This window comes from Miscanthus floridulus, chromosome 10 (assembly GCF_019320115.1).
Source record: "Miscanthus floridulus cultivar M001 chromosome 10, ASM1932011v1, whole genome shotgun sequence".
NCBI classification, from domain to species: Eukaryota; Viridiplantae; Streptophyta; class Magnoliopsida; order Poales; family Poaceae; genus Miscanthus; species Miscanthus floridulus.
The window spans coordinates 81,436,745-81,452,314 of record NC_089589.1 but is presented as its reverse complement, the minus strand read 5'-3'; the positions used below and the strand labels follow the sequence as shown (position 1 = coordinate 81,452,314).

General features: G+C 39.0%; 1 long non-coding RNA gene across 1 annotated transcript; it reads left to right on the top strand.

Moving 5' to 3' along the window:
- The first annotated feature begins 3,091 nt into the window (after positions 1-3,091).
- On the top strand, positions 3,092-14,323 carry LOC136484961 (uncharacterized). Its single transcript, XR_010766281.1, has 4 exons — positions 3,092-3,518; positions 13,360-13,419; positions 13,519-13,593; positions 14,104-14,323. It is a non-coding gene; the product is annotated as an uncharacterized lncRNA (long non-coding RNA).
- Positions 14,324-15,570: the final 1,247 nt, after the last annotated feature.

Here is a 15,570-nt window from a genome sequence, read left to right as displayed (position 1 = left end):
CATTATTCATGTTTACATTGATCATGTGTTTTACTTTAGGAATGAAACAACTTCTTGCTACTCTTATGCTAAAATTGTGACAACTAAAAGCTAAACGCTGTTAAACCAGTGTCAAGCCTTTTGAGCCTCATGAACCCCATGTTACACTTGTTGAGTACGACATGTACTTACGCTTGTGTTATTTTCATTATTTGGATAAAAATCCTAGATGGGTAACGATGGCTATGGTAATGACGACTTTTCTGAGGATTACTAGACTTGTGGTCAACCAGTTGACGTCCCTGTGATATGGAGCTTACACGAGAGATATTTCCTTTATACTTCCGCTACATTTGTGTGAAGACTATGTCTTATTATTCGTGATGTAATAAACACTTGTGATGATACTATTTATAATTTATCGGCTTATGTGTGTGACTGAACTCTAGGCACACATAAGATTTTGCATCCTATTTTATCCTTAAAATCGGGTGTGACACGCCCCTACTGATCTATTGCTACAAATAGCTAGTTTGTAGAAATCGAATTTGTAGGGGTGGCTCCGTTTCCAAAAATTCACAAATCCGGGCTAAAAAATAGGAATTTTTTAAATTCAGGGAGGCCCCCACTAGTCAGCCATCCGCCCGCTCTGTCGAAATCGCAAGTCGCGTAGCTGCGGGGATTCGAACCCGCGACTCCCCCTCGTGCATAAGCTCCTCTACCACACACCACACACTTATATTTGTATTAGATTTTGGTTCCCCTCGTATTATCTTAAACCAAGTTTAAATTGATTGTTTGAGGTCTTAAATGAATTTAAATGAAAAAGTTGTCAACTACAAAGTTGTATAACTTTTTGAGATCTACAACTTTTATTTTGGTAGTTTCTCCATCCGAAGTCATTTATAAAATTTGAATTTCAAAATGGAAAAATTCAAACGTAGTTTTCCTTTACAAGATGATTTCAAATCAAAAAGTTGTCAACTACAAAGTTTAATAACTTTTTGAGATCCAGAACTTTTATTTTGGTGGTTTCTCCATTCAAGGTCGTTTAAAAAATTCAAATTTTAAAATTTTTGGAAATTCAAACGTAGTTTTCCTTGAAAAGATGATTTCAAATCAAAAAGTTATCAACTACAAAATTGTATACTTTTTTGGTATCTACACCTTTTGTTTTGGTCATTTGATCATTTATTCATCCGACATAGTGGTAGTAACATTGTTCATAAATTTTACATATCCCTCTTATAGTTTATGAAAATACAAGAGATGTAAATTTTATGAACAATATTACTACCACTTTGTCGGATGAGAAATGACTAGAATAAAAATTGTAGATCTGGATGAGTTCTATAACTTTTATGTTTATGATTTTTTCAGCTGAAATCATTTAATGTTTCAAAATGACGTTTGAAGTTGCTATTTTTTGAAATTCAAAATTCAAATTGATAAAACATAGTCAAATGAAAAGATGGATAAAATAATAGTTGTAATAACATAATAAATTGATAGAGCATGATTTTAGAAAATTTTAGAAAAAATAATCATTAAATTTGAAGTTAGTACGAGAGAGAAAGACTAGTTACAGCTTTTAGCCAGAGATTAAAAAGAGAAATTAGTGTTCTTCGATAATTTCAAAATTAAATTTTAAATAATATTTTAAAGTAGTAAATGATTTCAAATGAAAAAGTTATATATAGAAAAAGTTCATAACTTTTCGAGATCTACAACTTTCATTTTGATCATTTATCCATCCAAGATCGTTTGAAAAAAATTGAATTTCCTACAAATCGAGCCATTTGTAGGGGCGGCTGATAACACCAGGGGCGGATCATTTGGGCACCATTTGTAGGGGTGGCTTAATATAGAGCCACCCCTAAAAATGGGGTGGTCGTTGCTACAAATCCTTTTGTAGTAGTGTTTCGTGTGAACATGGATGGGAGTTTAACAACACACTCAATATGAATAATGTTATGGAAGATGCTACACATGGGAATTACAGTCACACAATTGTGTTTGCTTAATACTGCACCTCCTCCTTAGAAATAATACAATTTTAGCGAAAAATACAGTTTTAACAAGTGTTATTCTAAATACTAAACTAAACGGTTACTTACTTATCGTTTAGCCATTATTCGGACTAAATGATCACTTAAACGGACAAAACAACCATTTAAACAGGATAAACAGTTAAATGGAAATGAAGTACAGTGTAGCGTTAATGGTGTGTAAATGGACTAAACGACCGTTTAAGCAAACCGTGGTTTTGACTTAGGATCAGGTCAAACCATTTTAAATTCAACAAATTTTACACAAAAATATTATTACTTATAGGGATTTTAGTGATTTCGTTCTATTCTAAAGTTCAATGACGTTTTTGTCCTTCTTAACATTGTTACTTTACCTTGACTTTGTTATTAAAACTATTATTTATTTACCCCTGTTTTAGACGTCCGCTCGATGGAACAAGATTGAATGAAATAAAAAAAATATTTGCAAAATAGGCAAGATCCATCACTGCCGTGGGTTACCCAATCTAGAGGAAAAGAATAAAGTTTGCAGTTGCATAAGAGCAGCATCCAGATAAAGAATATTTGCTTCAATTTTGTCAGAAAATTCAAAATTTTACAGACGTCGGCTAGATGAAACAGGATTGAATGAAATAAAAAAATTGAATACATGTTGCTCCGGCTACTCCTGATGTCCCCTTATACAAAGTTAAACCATTCGATACATGTTGCTAATATACTATCACAACTTAAATTATATTTTTATTTGATATTTTTTCTACATCCTCGGTTTCTTAATCTGAACGAGTTTTAGATTTCGAAGACCATTTAAGATTCAAAATAACTCCAAGCTTACGAAATTTACAAGATTAAAAGATCCGGTGTTTAGAAATATAAGTACCGCAAAGTGTAAAGTTCATAGATATTCATTAACATAAGTACCACAAAAATCAAATTGGAATTTCGGATGAACATTAATTTTTTGCCGCCTACTGTAACGCAGAATAATAAAAACTTGCCGCCTAATGGCAGTGTTTACATTTTATTTTCGCACCTAAACTGCCCCACAATCTGAGATTTACGGAAAAAGCGCATCCATTATCCTCCCTCCCTCCCCCGTCCACATCTGAGTCGGCGCAGCACTCGCGGCACGCCCGCATCCCCAATTCCTCGACGCCGACGCATCAACCGCCCAACACTTGGCCGCTCCTTGGACGGCACCAGCCATCCACCGATCGTAGACTCGTCGTCGCTCTTGTCCGCAGAGGGCGGACATCTTCCCTTCCCATCGCTGCCGTCCACATCTGCCATCGGTGAGCATACTTCACCCTTTCCCTCTGCTCCAGGGCCAGCCGTAGCCGAGAGCGGCAGCCGAGCAGCGGCGCAGGCCGGAAGGCGGGCAGCCAGGCCCGGCCGCCAGGGCAGGCACCAGCCATCGCCGGCCAGGCCGCCAGGGGCCAGTCGCAGCAGGCCTGCAAGACGACCAAGCCACCAAGGGCTACGGCCACTCGCAGCAGCACTCTGCAGCAGGCAATGCATTTTTTGTTTCCATTTGTCTCTTTTTACACATTTTAATTTCAGATGCAAGTTGAATCCAATCCCAGTTTTCTGATTTACTTGTTGATAATTAGTTTCCAGGAATTAATTTGAGTTGCATATGTCAATGTGGAGATGAATCTTTGGGAATTAGTAAGATGGGGAAATACTATCTTATGTGGAGATGAATCTTTGGGAATTAGCTGCATATGTTTGCATCTATTAAACATGAAATTCTTTTTTAAGGCTTTTCAAGGAATAAGAAACTGTATGATAGATTTGCCCCACAACAGATGAGCGACATATACTGTTTTCCCAAATTTTCTAGTCACAAGGTTGATCCGAACGTTCTTTGAGCATTTTAAATTAATGTTATTAGTTCAGGACTTCAGGTGATTCTCTCATCACATCTAGGGCACTTTTTTTCTCGCACTGCAGTTTGGTGTTGTCAATCAGTGTTTGGTTTTTCTATATTGTGGCATAGCTGCCAAAAACATGGCCAACAAAATCAGTATTGCATTTTTAGCGCTTCCTGTGCTGTGTCCTGAGAAAGTAAATGTTATATTTAGTTGCATTCAGATTTGTCCCATGATCCGGTGGGATTGGTCCCTGTGCCTATGCTGCTACTAGCCTAATATATATTACTGTTGCAGCTACCATCGATTAATTCTTTCTAGCCTAACTGGTCATATCTGTTTGAACATAGTGGTAGGTTCAGATACTTTTGTCTTCGAGGACTTTATTTTGGTGATGCTACTCCCTCCGGTTCTCTAAAACAAGTCGATTTGAATATCGACACGGTCTTTAAGAAACGACTTTGACTATAACTTTTTGCTATAAAATATTTATAAAATATAGTCAATATATACTTTTATGAAACTACATTTCAAGATGAATTTACTTACATCACTTTTATATTTTCAAACTCAACCCAAAAAAAGTTATTTGTAGTTAAAGTTTAAAATATTTGACTTAAGACAACCTCAAAACGACTTATTTTAGAGAACCGGAGGGAGTACTTTGCAATGAAGCACTAATGTCTGGCTGGATGCTACTGCAATCATTAGAATTCGGCAAGTTACTGATTTTATTCCCTAGATGGTCTTACTCACTGAATTCTAGTGTTATGCTCCTTAATGTAGAGATTAGTCTGGGTTTATTTTGGAGTTTCAGAAAAGAAGGGATTATTGGAGCAGAAAAATACTGAACGTCTGAGTGTTTTATTGGTTACTCTATATTGGTCTAGTGACCCATTGCAGTAGTTTTTAGTTCAAAGTTGACATAAAGTTAACCATTTTGGTTGGGTAAATTGACATTAAATCACCTGTCCTCTTTTTGTGTAATTGTGCCCTACCATGCCAAGTAGTTTTGGCCTTTATGAATCAATCTGCTGTTTTCTGTCTTCTGATAATGTGTATGGAAACTGAATTACCTTTGACCTGTAGATTGGAGATTAGTAGCTACTACTAAGTAGCGTGTCCGTGCATTGCTATGGGACAACTAAACTTTTATACTAAAAATACCCGGATTGCACGATAAGATAACAATACTGTGAAATTAAATACAGACATTAAAGTGACATTAATCCAAGAAGTTCGTAAAATTAACACAGTTACAGAGAGCGCGGCGTCGCATGCTCACAAACTCTATTGTATAGATCTTTTCGTGATGTGGCTACGATAATATTTTATATTGGGAGGAAGAAATCTTTGATATCTGTTTCTTTCGTGCGCCAATAAATCCACGAACTCCATGCCATCATATACACAGGTTCGAGTATATATATAAATATTAGTGCCTGTCATATGGGTAATACTACATGTCTTGAAAAATCTCTCACAAAACCTTAAAACAAAGTATGTTATACTCACCGTATAAATATGTGTTGCTTTAGATCTATTCCACGCAAACATATACTGTAAAATAAGAAGTGAAAATTTATATAAAAATAAAACAAAAAAACAGATTTATTAAGATTGATGTCTTATATATTGTATAACCAAAAGCAACTTTTAGCGTGTTCAAATTTCACAGCACCATCAGCCCTACTTTTGGGTGTATTTGATTGAGGAGCTATGACTTTTGTAAAAACTACCGCCAGCCTCTCTCAGTTACGAGCGGACCCTAAACGTACTGCCCCTCATCCAAGGTAGGACCTTCTCGTTGGACACCAGCAGTTTCGACGCCTCTTTGGCCAGGTTGAACAGTTCACAGAGTCCAGACCGCATTGATGGTGCATCTCTTTCCTTCATCTTCAACTACAGATGGTATGCCGATAAAACACTAACAAAAACAAGTGTGTCAGCAGATTCGATGGATGATATTCTAACTACTGAAGTATTGAGTAGATAACCCATCATCTTGTGCTGACTGAATAAACTGAACTGTACTATATTGAAGTGTTCTACACCTTCTGAAATGTGCAACTATAGAAGCCAATGACCCAGTACACAGATAGGAAGAGCACCTGCACAACCAAAATAGATACATACCGAATGAGAAAGTATTTTACTTCTATACTTTTGTACACAAGTAGCACTAAAAATATGCTAATATGCAGTACATGATTTATAATCCCAACATTAAAAAATGATATTCTGCTTACCACCCAAACAGTGTTAGAAAAAAGGGGTTATGTTGATGCTCAGAACTACAGCTCAACTCAAAAGGAATTAACGTTTTGTTCCTGCTGTTGATATCAGTTGATATCTAAGTATTGTGTTGTTGATATCAGTTAATATCTAAGGCCGAAAAATTCTTTGTATAATATTTTCCTTATTTTTCACACCTTAAGGATACACGTTCACCACCTATGCGCGCGATCGCGCGACGCCCGGACTGCCATTGCCGAGCTTGTCCTCGTTGTGTCGTCCTCAAAGCTCGACGTGAACACTAAACACTAAACACCTCATTCCTACAAAAAAAAGACGATGATATAGCAGTCCGGTGAAGCACCTTAATATAATTCATTAATTGGACCAAGATCCAAGTATCCAAGAGCTATCCAGTCTACAAATTTGAAGACAATATCTGAAAACAAAATACAGCTCACTTCCATCAGCTTGCTTAGGAACGTCCCCCCCCCCCCCCCAAAAAACTTCTATAAAGTGTAGTGCGTCACTCAAACTGAATTTAGGAACACACCATTTTTCACGCAGCGTGTTTGGCCAACGCCCACTTCATCAGAAAGCTACAATTCCATCACAGAAGCAATAGAAAAATCAAGGCACACAAAACTACAAATCAAGGGAAAAATCCAAGAGACAAAAAGGTAATCAACGCTTAATCATTCGCACAGCATGACAGTGGCGAGCTCACCTGGCACTGGGCGCACGCCGCGGTACGTCTGGTTCGAGGTCGGCGGGGAGGCCGAGGAAGCTGCCAAAACGGTCGTAGGTGATGTGCGAGACGTGTGGCACGTCCGTGGGCTGCCCAATCTCGATCCGCTCCTTGTCGCTGTCCTCCTCCTCATGATCGTCGTCATCAACACCCACGACACCCGTGCTGCACATCACCAGCGACTCCGCAGCACCCCCACGATGGCGCCCACCAGCCCTCCAACTCCTCCTCCCCTCCCCGCCTAGAGCATCATGCCACATCTAACCATTATTCTGCTGCAGAACCTAACCATTTTGAAAAACATTTTATATTGATTTTTGAGTGAACTCAAGTAATCACAATCTCAACAAATATTTAATTCAAACATCAGGAAGGACTTAAATTGGATGTACCTCGACAGCAATCAAACAATTGACAAGATAACTGCAACAACCGAGCATTTCCAAGAAGCAACAAATATGGCACTAAGTCGACAGGACTAACCAGAGGACATAGATGTCATGAGGAGACAGTGACAAACATGGCATGCATTGGCGAGTACAGAATCACATGCCCTGCGACAGGCAGCAAAGAACTAGATCAGTTTCAATTCTAAATACCCTGCTCAACAAGGTCACCAAGCACCATCCCTAGCCTATAAGCACTACTTACAGAGAAGCAATCTGATTTTTCATCAATCCATGCCACAAAATCCTAGTGAGCAAGCTATGGAAATGGTCCACATCTGCCTCAGGACACCTTGCCTATAAGCCCATAATTCTGTTTCATGGGATACTCTTCAGTTTTGCTAGAATGGGAGTTGTATTTTCTATTAACAGACATTTATGGTTTTAAATGAAGGAGTTATATCAGGACACCTTAACGATGATGATCATTTCTCATTTAGATATAGCTATAAATGCAGTATATTTATTCTGTCGACAGTTGAGGAGAAATGGAGAATTTTGCAAGAATTTTGAGCTGAATGTTTTTTAGGAGGATGCTGGAGCATTCATGATTCAACCCTTACTGAGTGATAGATGGAGCAGCGGTGGTAGTGCCTAAGCGATGGGATTAGGGGAGGATTTTGAGTGATGGGCGCAGTGGAGCAACCATGGTAGTACCACAATGGTAGGATTAGGGGAGGACAGGTTTGATGCAGCGGCATTGAGAGCAATTGGTCATGAGGAAAATGTTACAAAAAACAATAATTCGAGGGTGATGTTGGGATTGTGAATATTACAAATTAAATTTTGTGCATGGCTAAAATTCTCATTGATGGTTTGCAATCATCAATGTATGCATTATACCAAGGTCACCCTTCTTCATATTTTAAATAATAGGTTCGTGCCCGTGGTTGCTACGGGTTTTCAAATTGAACAATACTATAAAATTTTCAGCTAATACATATCAAATTCAACGATCCTATAAATTTTTTAGCTAATACATATTAAATTCTAACGATCCTATAAATTTTTCAGCTAATACATATATGAAAGAAATGTCTTATGTGCACCATGGTTTCCATTTGACTACATGCATAGATAACTGAAACACTTTGTATGGTCAAATTTTTTTAGCTAATACATATCAAATTCTAACGATCCTATAAAATTTTCAGCTAATACATATATGAAAGAAATGTCTTATGTGCACCATGGTTTCCATTTGACTACATGCATAGATAACTGTCAAACGTCTTGCAAGAACAGCTTGTAGTTCACTTCAATGATTGTCCACCATCAATACCTAAGCTATTTAGATTGCAGTGGATAGGTTCGTGTGCATGTGTTGCTACAGGTTTTTAAATTCACACGATCCTATATATTTTCCAGCTAATACATATATGAAAGAAATGTCTCATGTGCACCATGGTTTCGATTTGAGTACATGCATAGGTAACCGTGAGACTTTGTATGGTCAAACGTCTTGCAAGAACAGCTTGTATTTCACTTCGATGATTGTCCACCATCAATACCTAAGCTGTTTAGATTGCAGTGGAGATATGACCTTTGTGAATTGCAAACCTTTCGGATCCACCTTCAAACTAATAGTGCAGTATATGAGGAAATCTAGGATGCACCGCCATAAACATACATGGTCAAATCCAATCTGTAAGCTAGGATCTTTTACCAGGGCCATGATCCATCTCTATAACTAAATCTACTAAAAGCAATTGACTTATTCAAAATATGGTTCGGTAAATTCAATAGGAACCCATGCAAGGGGAAAACTTTTTCTTGAACCGTAGCAATTTACATTTGGAACATGCTCATTCAACCTTCCTCTTGGTATTTCCATTGCTTTTTATTTGCACTCTGCAGCCAGCAAAGGACATCTACATACATGCAAATTTGAGAGGGCATCACTGAGACTTTCTTTAAATGGGCCAACGAAATCAAACCATCCTACAAGGAAGAAACACTTTGGTAAGACACACACATGTAAGGGCTTGAAAAAAGTAGAAGATTATTTTCTAGTTCAAAGCTCATGGTCCTCCTAAAACCGTATGAATCTCTACTGAAAAACATAAATGCAGGTCTATAGACACAAAATTCCCAACCTAGAACATGCTATGGGTGTGCACTATAACCTTGTATATGTCCTCAAAATTTTTAGGGCTATTAGGGCATTAGTTTAGAGGACTGTAGCTGAATCAAAACCTTGTTAATGTGATGAAACTATAGCAAATTAACTTCAGAATGTGTGACTGTGCTTAACCAATGACAAATAGTTTAGTAGAACCATATATTTGTTTTGGAGTCCTCTCCAAAAGTCCTATTGTGCAATTATTTTGGACTTTTTTTTCCTAGCGCAATTGGAACAGGATTAGATATTTGGTTGACACAATAGCTGGTAGGTCTTTATACAAAATCATAAGGCTGTCTCTAACAGGAGACCCATCAAGAGAGCCAAACCTAAAATGGGTCTCCAACAGAATACCTATAGCCTCCAACAGAGTGCCTATATAGAAGACCCATTTTGGGTGTCAGGAGAGATATAACCCAAATCTGAGTATTCTCTCTCCTGGAGACCCATTTGCAGAAAGGGTTCGCTTTTGGGTCTTGTTGTTGGAGAAGACCGAAAATGGGTATTAAACCTTTTGCCTGTAGCGTTACCCAAATGTGGAATAAGTCTTGTATTTTGGGTAACCGTTGTTGGAGACAGTGAGCAGGGTTGAGGAGAATACCTAAGGTGCAGAAGGTGAAGTGACACTGTTAGATGCACCTTGCTGGATAAGGCCTCCAGTGTTTGCCTTGATGATGCCCTAGCTGCTGATGTGTCAGAATGTATGACAATTATATTCTGTTACTCAGACCAAAAAAAACAACATGCATATGAAAGCAATGCCGCATTGTTGTTAGTCTACCAAACATACAAATGGACTGAAAAAACTCAATATGTATTTGGTGTAAATTCCTATTGCAGGCAATGTACATCAACCCAACTCTTGTACATCCCTTATTAGTAGCATCACTTAACCAAGGCATATACATCAACCCATCCTATTGTTGTTAATGACTGCAACTATGACTAATAATTGTAGGGTATAATGGGGTATAATGATCTTGATTGTTTTTGAGAGAGTCTATTGACTCTTTTCATAAGTAGATGGCCTTGACTCTTTTCATAAGAAGATGGCCCTAATCAGGAACCTGACAACGAAGAGTAGAGAGCAACATCCTATATTACGACAGCCAAATGAATGAAGTGCCTACCAGAACACCATATATGTTGGCCATTGCTAATTGATTACTAGTCACCGAAAGTTATAAGCAGCCAAAACCAATTTCTTTTTTTTAAAAACATGAACTATCTATTTATCCCACACCAAATGCCTAACCTAGTTGAATCAATCTAGAATCATCATTAACTGTGGATGAGGACCATTAAGTAGCACATTGGGAACAGGCAAAACTGAGTCCAGGCAAAGTATACTAACACACCAAAAAGAGGCATATCGTCCAATATCTAGGATATGCAAGAGTAAACTGACCTGTAGATGAGGAGTTGTAGGCTTGTAGCCACGCACACATTTTATTAGTTAATGAGATACTTGGTGACCTCCCGGCCGTCCTTGATCTGGCTGAGACGTGGTGAAGGAAGCACGCACAGCCTAAGGGAAAGCAATGTATCTAGAGAAGATTAACAGAGCACCCAACCCTCCGGTCGCGCACGCCCTCCACCTGCTTGACCGAAAATAGTAAATTTCCTTTAACTGAAAACTATACAGCATGTCTAGTATTTTTCTTTTTGTTAAAATGAAACACTATACATTTCTTTGCCTAGGGACAAACAATAATTTGCCTGGTTGGCAACAATAGTTTTTTCAGGTGGCAAATTTATTCACTCCATGGCAATAAGATAAAAGGAGTATCTCCTAAGCAACCAATAGCTTTTAGTTATACTTGAATGCATCAAGAACAATGTAAAAAAACATATCCTAGCAAAGTTTGAATATAATGAGCCATGTAAGAGAACCTACCACAAGTGCTAGTGGTAAATTTTGCTCTCCATCCCTCCTTCCTAAACTAACCCAATTACATGCAAACATCCAGTCCTTCGATTCCCACATTATAAAGGAGCTTTTGAAGAACTGCAAGAAAATTGCCTAAAAACACAACACTGTTCATTCAATCCTACACTACTTAGCGATATATGAATATACACTTGACATGGCATGAATTTAGATCATGTGCATATCTAGTTCAAGCACAAGGATTCAATTGGATATTTCGTAGAGTAGCAAAAAACAGTGTATCATTTATATCTAGACTAATTTGATAATTAGGCAAAAGGGAAAATTCCATAGTACCTGCACCAGATGGGGGGTTACTAGTGGCTCTAGTAGGAAAATTTGAATGGGAACTCGTCAGCTGACAGATCGAAATGTCGAAATCTATGAAATTAATGAAAATTCATGAAATCCAAGATTTCGTAAAACATAACCAGTCATGCCACCGTGGTTAAAGGGTTGCAACAGTTTGTTGGTAATCTAAATTACTGAGAATTGCAATGGTTTTGCTGATCTGAATGTTAATTTATTTCAGGCAATGACTTTAGTGTGCTATTCTGAATGTAGATCTTTTTCTATCTAGTAGCATCAAACATGTGAATAAAGACCTAATTCACAGGTTTCCTTGTCACTATAGCAGCACAATGCATAACACATGTGAGCTTTACTTGAGCTAGCTGCAGTGGTTACCACAGGTTAGTAGTCTTGTGAGAATTATCTGCACTGCTTAATGCTTAATAACAAGCTATGCATGACCTGCATCTAATATGGATGCAAAACAAGGAAAGTATCATGCTTCTTGGTAGTGTTGTGATCGTTATACCTTACTGCATCTACTCAACTGAAAGGTTAATAATAAGATCTGCCATGAAGACCATGAATTAAAGAAGAGCTGCAGGTGTGGTGTTTGCTGTCAGTTGAGAGGAATATCTTCCCGTAGGCATCATATTCATATCTTCTGCTGAAGTTGAGAGGAATATGTGCCAATGCCAATGCCTTACCTTCATTGATGGATGGATGCCTTGCCAAGCATCCGAGAGCTTTCCACTCAGCAAGGAATTTCATCAAACACCTTACATGCATATGCCAACTCACAAGAGGCAGTCGGAAACAGAGAGGGAGCAGTGCACTGACGCATCCGTTCCTTGTACGTGGCCAGGCGACCAGCACATCCCCCTCCATGGAGGCCGCCAGGGGCCTCGCCGTTGACTGCCTCCATGCACATCCCAAGCCCCTCCCTGGTTAAAACTGATGCCACCACCGTGTCTCCACCCTACACTCCGGCTAGCGAGGAAGAGTGAGAGAAGAGGAAGAGTGGGAGCTAGGGCCTCGTCACCTCGATGATCTGCGCCCCGCCCCGTGGATCTGAGCCGCTACCGCGTCGGGAGGCCACCCGTGATGGGGTTGCCACGCCGGAGCTCACCTGTGCCAGGGCCGCCGCCGGAGAGAGGAGTGGCTGCCACAGGTCGCGTTCATTGTGAAGAGAGGAGCCGCCGCCGGAGGGGAGGGTGCTCGTCGCGGAGAGAAGCTGCCACTAGAGAGGAGGAGCGGCTGCTGGAGAGCGTGGTCGTCACGGGAAGGAATGGTCGATGGATCGGGTCGTGGTCGTCGCGGGTTGGATGCGACGACGGAGCTGGCGTGCACGGCAAGGATGACGGCGCGGCCGCATGGGGGAACGAGCGGGATCTCGCGATGAGAAGCAGAGCGGGATCTCAAGTGAGCGTGCGAAGCGGATGAAGAGTGGTATCGCACGGGGAGAGGCAGACCCAAAATAAATGTTGCACCAAAAAGTGTCCATGCTTTGTTCTTTTTAGTTGTAGGAGATTGATCAATTTTGAACACTGACAAAAGAAGGGATTATTGTAGCAGGAAAAATTCAGAACTTCTGTACTGAAGTTTTCTGACCTGTTAACTGAGTGCTTTGATCTAATAATTGATAGCATTGTGTTCTTGCATTGTATAAATATATGATGTCAGGCATGCATCACTGAATTTTTGCAGAAAGTGAATATAGTGGTACGTTCAAATGCTAATGCGTACTCTCCAACAAATGATGTGCAGGTAATACATTTCCTATTTTATTTCTAATTTCCCTTCTACAAGCATAGTATGTAAATAATTGCTGATGTCCTAGAAACTTTGGTTCATCATAAAATGCAGTGTCAACAGAGATATAGCCAAGCCAGTAAGGATTTTGCTCAGGCATCTTTACCATTGAAACAAACAACTGCTAAGGTACGTTAGAAATGTCTATTGTATCAAACTCAATTATAATGAGCTAAGGATATTCTGAGTTGAATGGTTTAAGAGTAAGGCTTCGGATAGGGTAGACTTCTAGATGCATGGTCCGTCACAATTTTTTTTGGCTCAATCATGGTGCCTACATAAATAAATAATTAGTATTTGTTTCATTGTCATGCTGTACTATTCGAATTTGATATAGAACTCCAAATTGTCTGAACTACTGCTCTAACTATTGTATGGCCCATTCGTATAAAATGATGTCGCACAAATCAGAACTGCTAACCATATTATATTATAGGCTCATAACTTAGTATTTATTCCCATGATGGTCTAATGTAAATTATGATCACTATGATCGCTACTCCTTCGTGAAAGCTTGATTAAAGGGCACAACTAAAAATTCCCGAGGACAGCCAAGTTGAGAATTATAAAACTTATTGTTCGGTTCAAGCTTATTTTCATTGGTTAAATTTTCCTATTTAATCTCCTCTTATTTTGTAGCGTGATGGAAGCATGTGACCTGATGTGGATGGAAAGGCAAGCTACAAGTAAATGGAAGCATGTGATTGATGTGGATGGGAAGGCAAGCTACAAGTTTAGTGCCAACAAGATAAATTTTAGATGTTAGAGACAAATTATATATATTTGTATGATATGGTCACTTTTCCTATGCTTCTTGATGAACATGGTTGTCTTGATGAACGTGGTTTGTAAAGATAGAATGGATTTTATCAATGCAATTTATGATTCACTTTCTCATTATCAAATCATAGAAATTAGTACAAAAATCATTTATGTCCAGTAAAAAATATATTTTTGTTTCTAATATGTAAGAAGCCGTTAATATAAAGTGTATCGATATTAATAGTTACGCTATATAGATGCATCTATGAAAGTGTCCCTATTTTTGTTAAGACGTACTAAAATTTTACAACACAACGTATTTATATTAGTAGATGCTAATATGAAATCGCCTTTACATTTTCTTGAGACAGCAACATGGCGTACCTATACAATGTATCAAAATCAGTACACACGCCATATAAACGCATCTATTAAAACGTGTCTATACTTCTTGATGCACAATAAGGTGTCACTACCCAGCGTGACTAAGTAGGTACACATGTATTATAAATGTATCTATGAGAGCGTCTCTAAATTTCTTAACACATAATAAAGTGCTGCTAGACATCGTAACTAAAAAAATAGACATGCTATATCAATGTATCTATAAAAGTATATCAGCGTGTGTAGACATGCAAATAACGTCTCTACAAAGCGCCCTTTCATCTCCTTGATACGCTTTGAGAATTCGTCTCTACAAGTTCTGACACAGTCCATGCGAAGACGCTTCTAACACACTTTATGAAAACGTCCCTATATTCTCGTAGACACGAAATAAAGCATGTCTAATGTATAAATAAAGCGTCACTACAGGGGGTATTTCTAGTAGTGAATGAAGCTCTTTCTCTTCTCTTGCTCTCTTGTTGTCTGTTGTAGAGGGGAGCTCTACCCCTTTATTTATATAGGGAGTAAGGCGGTGCTGCAGCTATCTTTGGCGCGAAAACCCAGCTCCCACCGCCTCTGCATGCCTCCATGCCACCACCAGACGAAGGAGGGGACGAGCAACGCCACCTGGGGGTCAGGGCGCCCCCATGGGTCGGCCGCCCCTTGACTGGCTCTGGTGGCCACCGCCATCGCACGGTGGGCTCTGAGCTAGACATAGAGTGCGTCCCCATGGTGCCTTCTGTCTAGAATTGGAGTTTGGATGGGCTACTTTGTGTTCCTTGGCTTGGATACGCATCCCGCTTTCCCTGATTACACATTTTCTCATGTATTTCATAGTTGTGTCCTACAAAACATACTTATACCAAAACTTGTGGAAAGTGTGAGTTAAAAACCCTAATTCTAAATTTTGGTATTCTCATGTGTTTATTTTATTTAAATGTTGGCGGTAGGACCATGAGT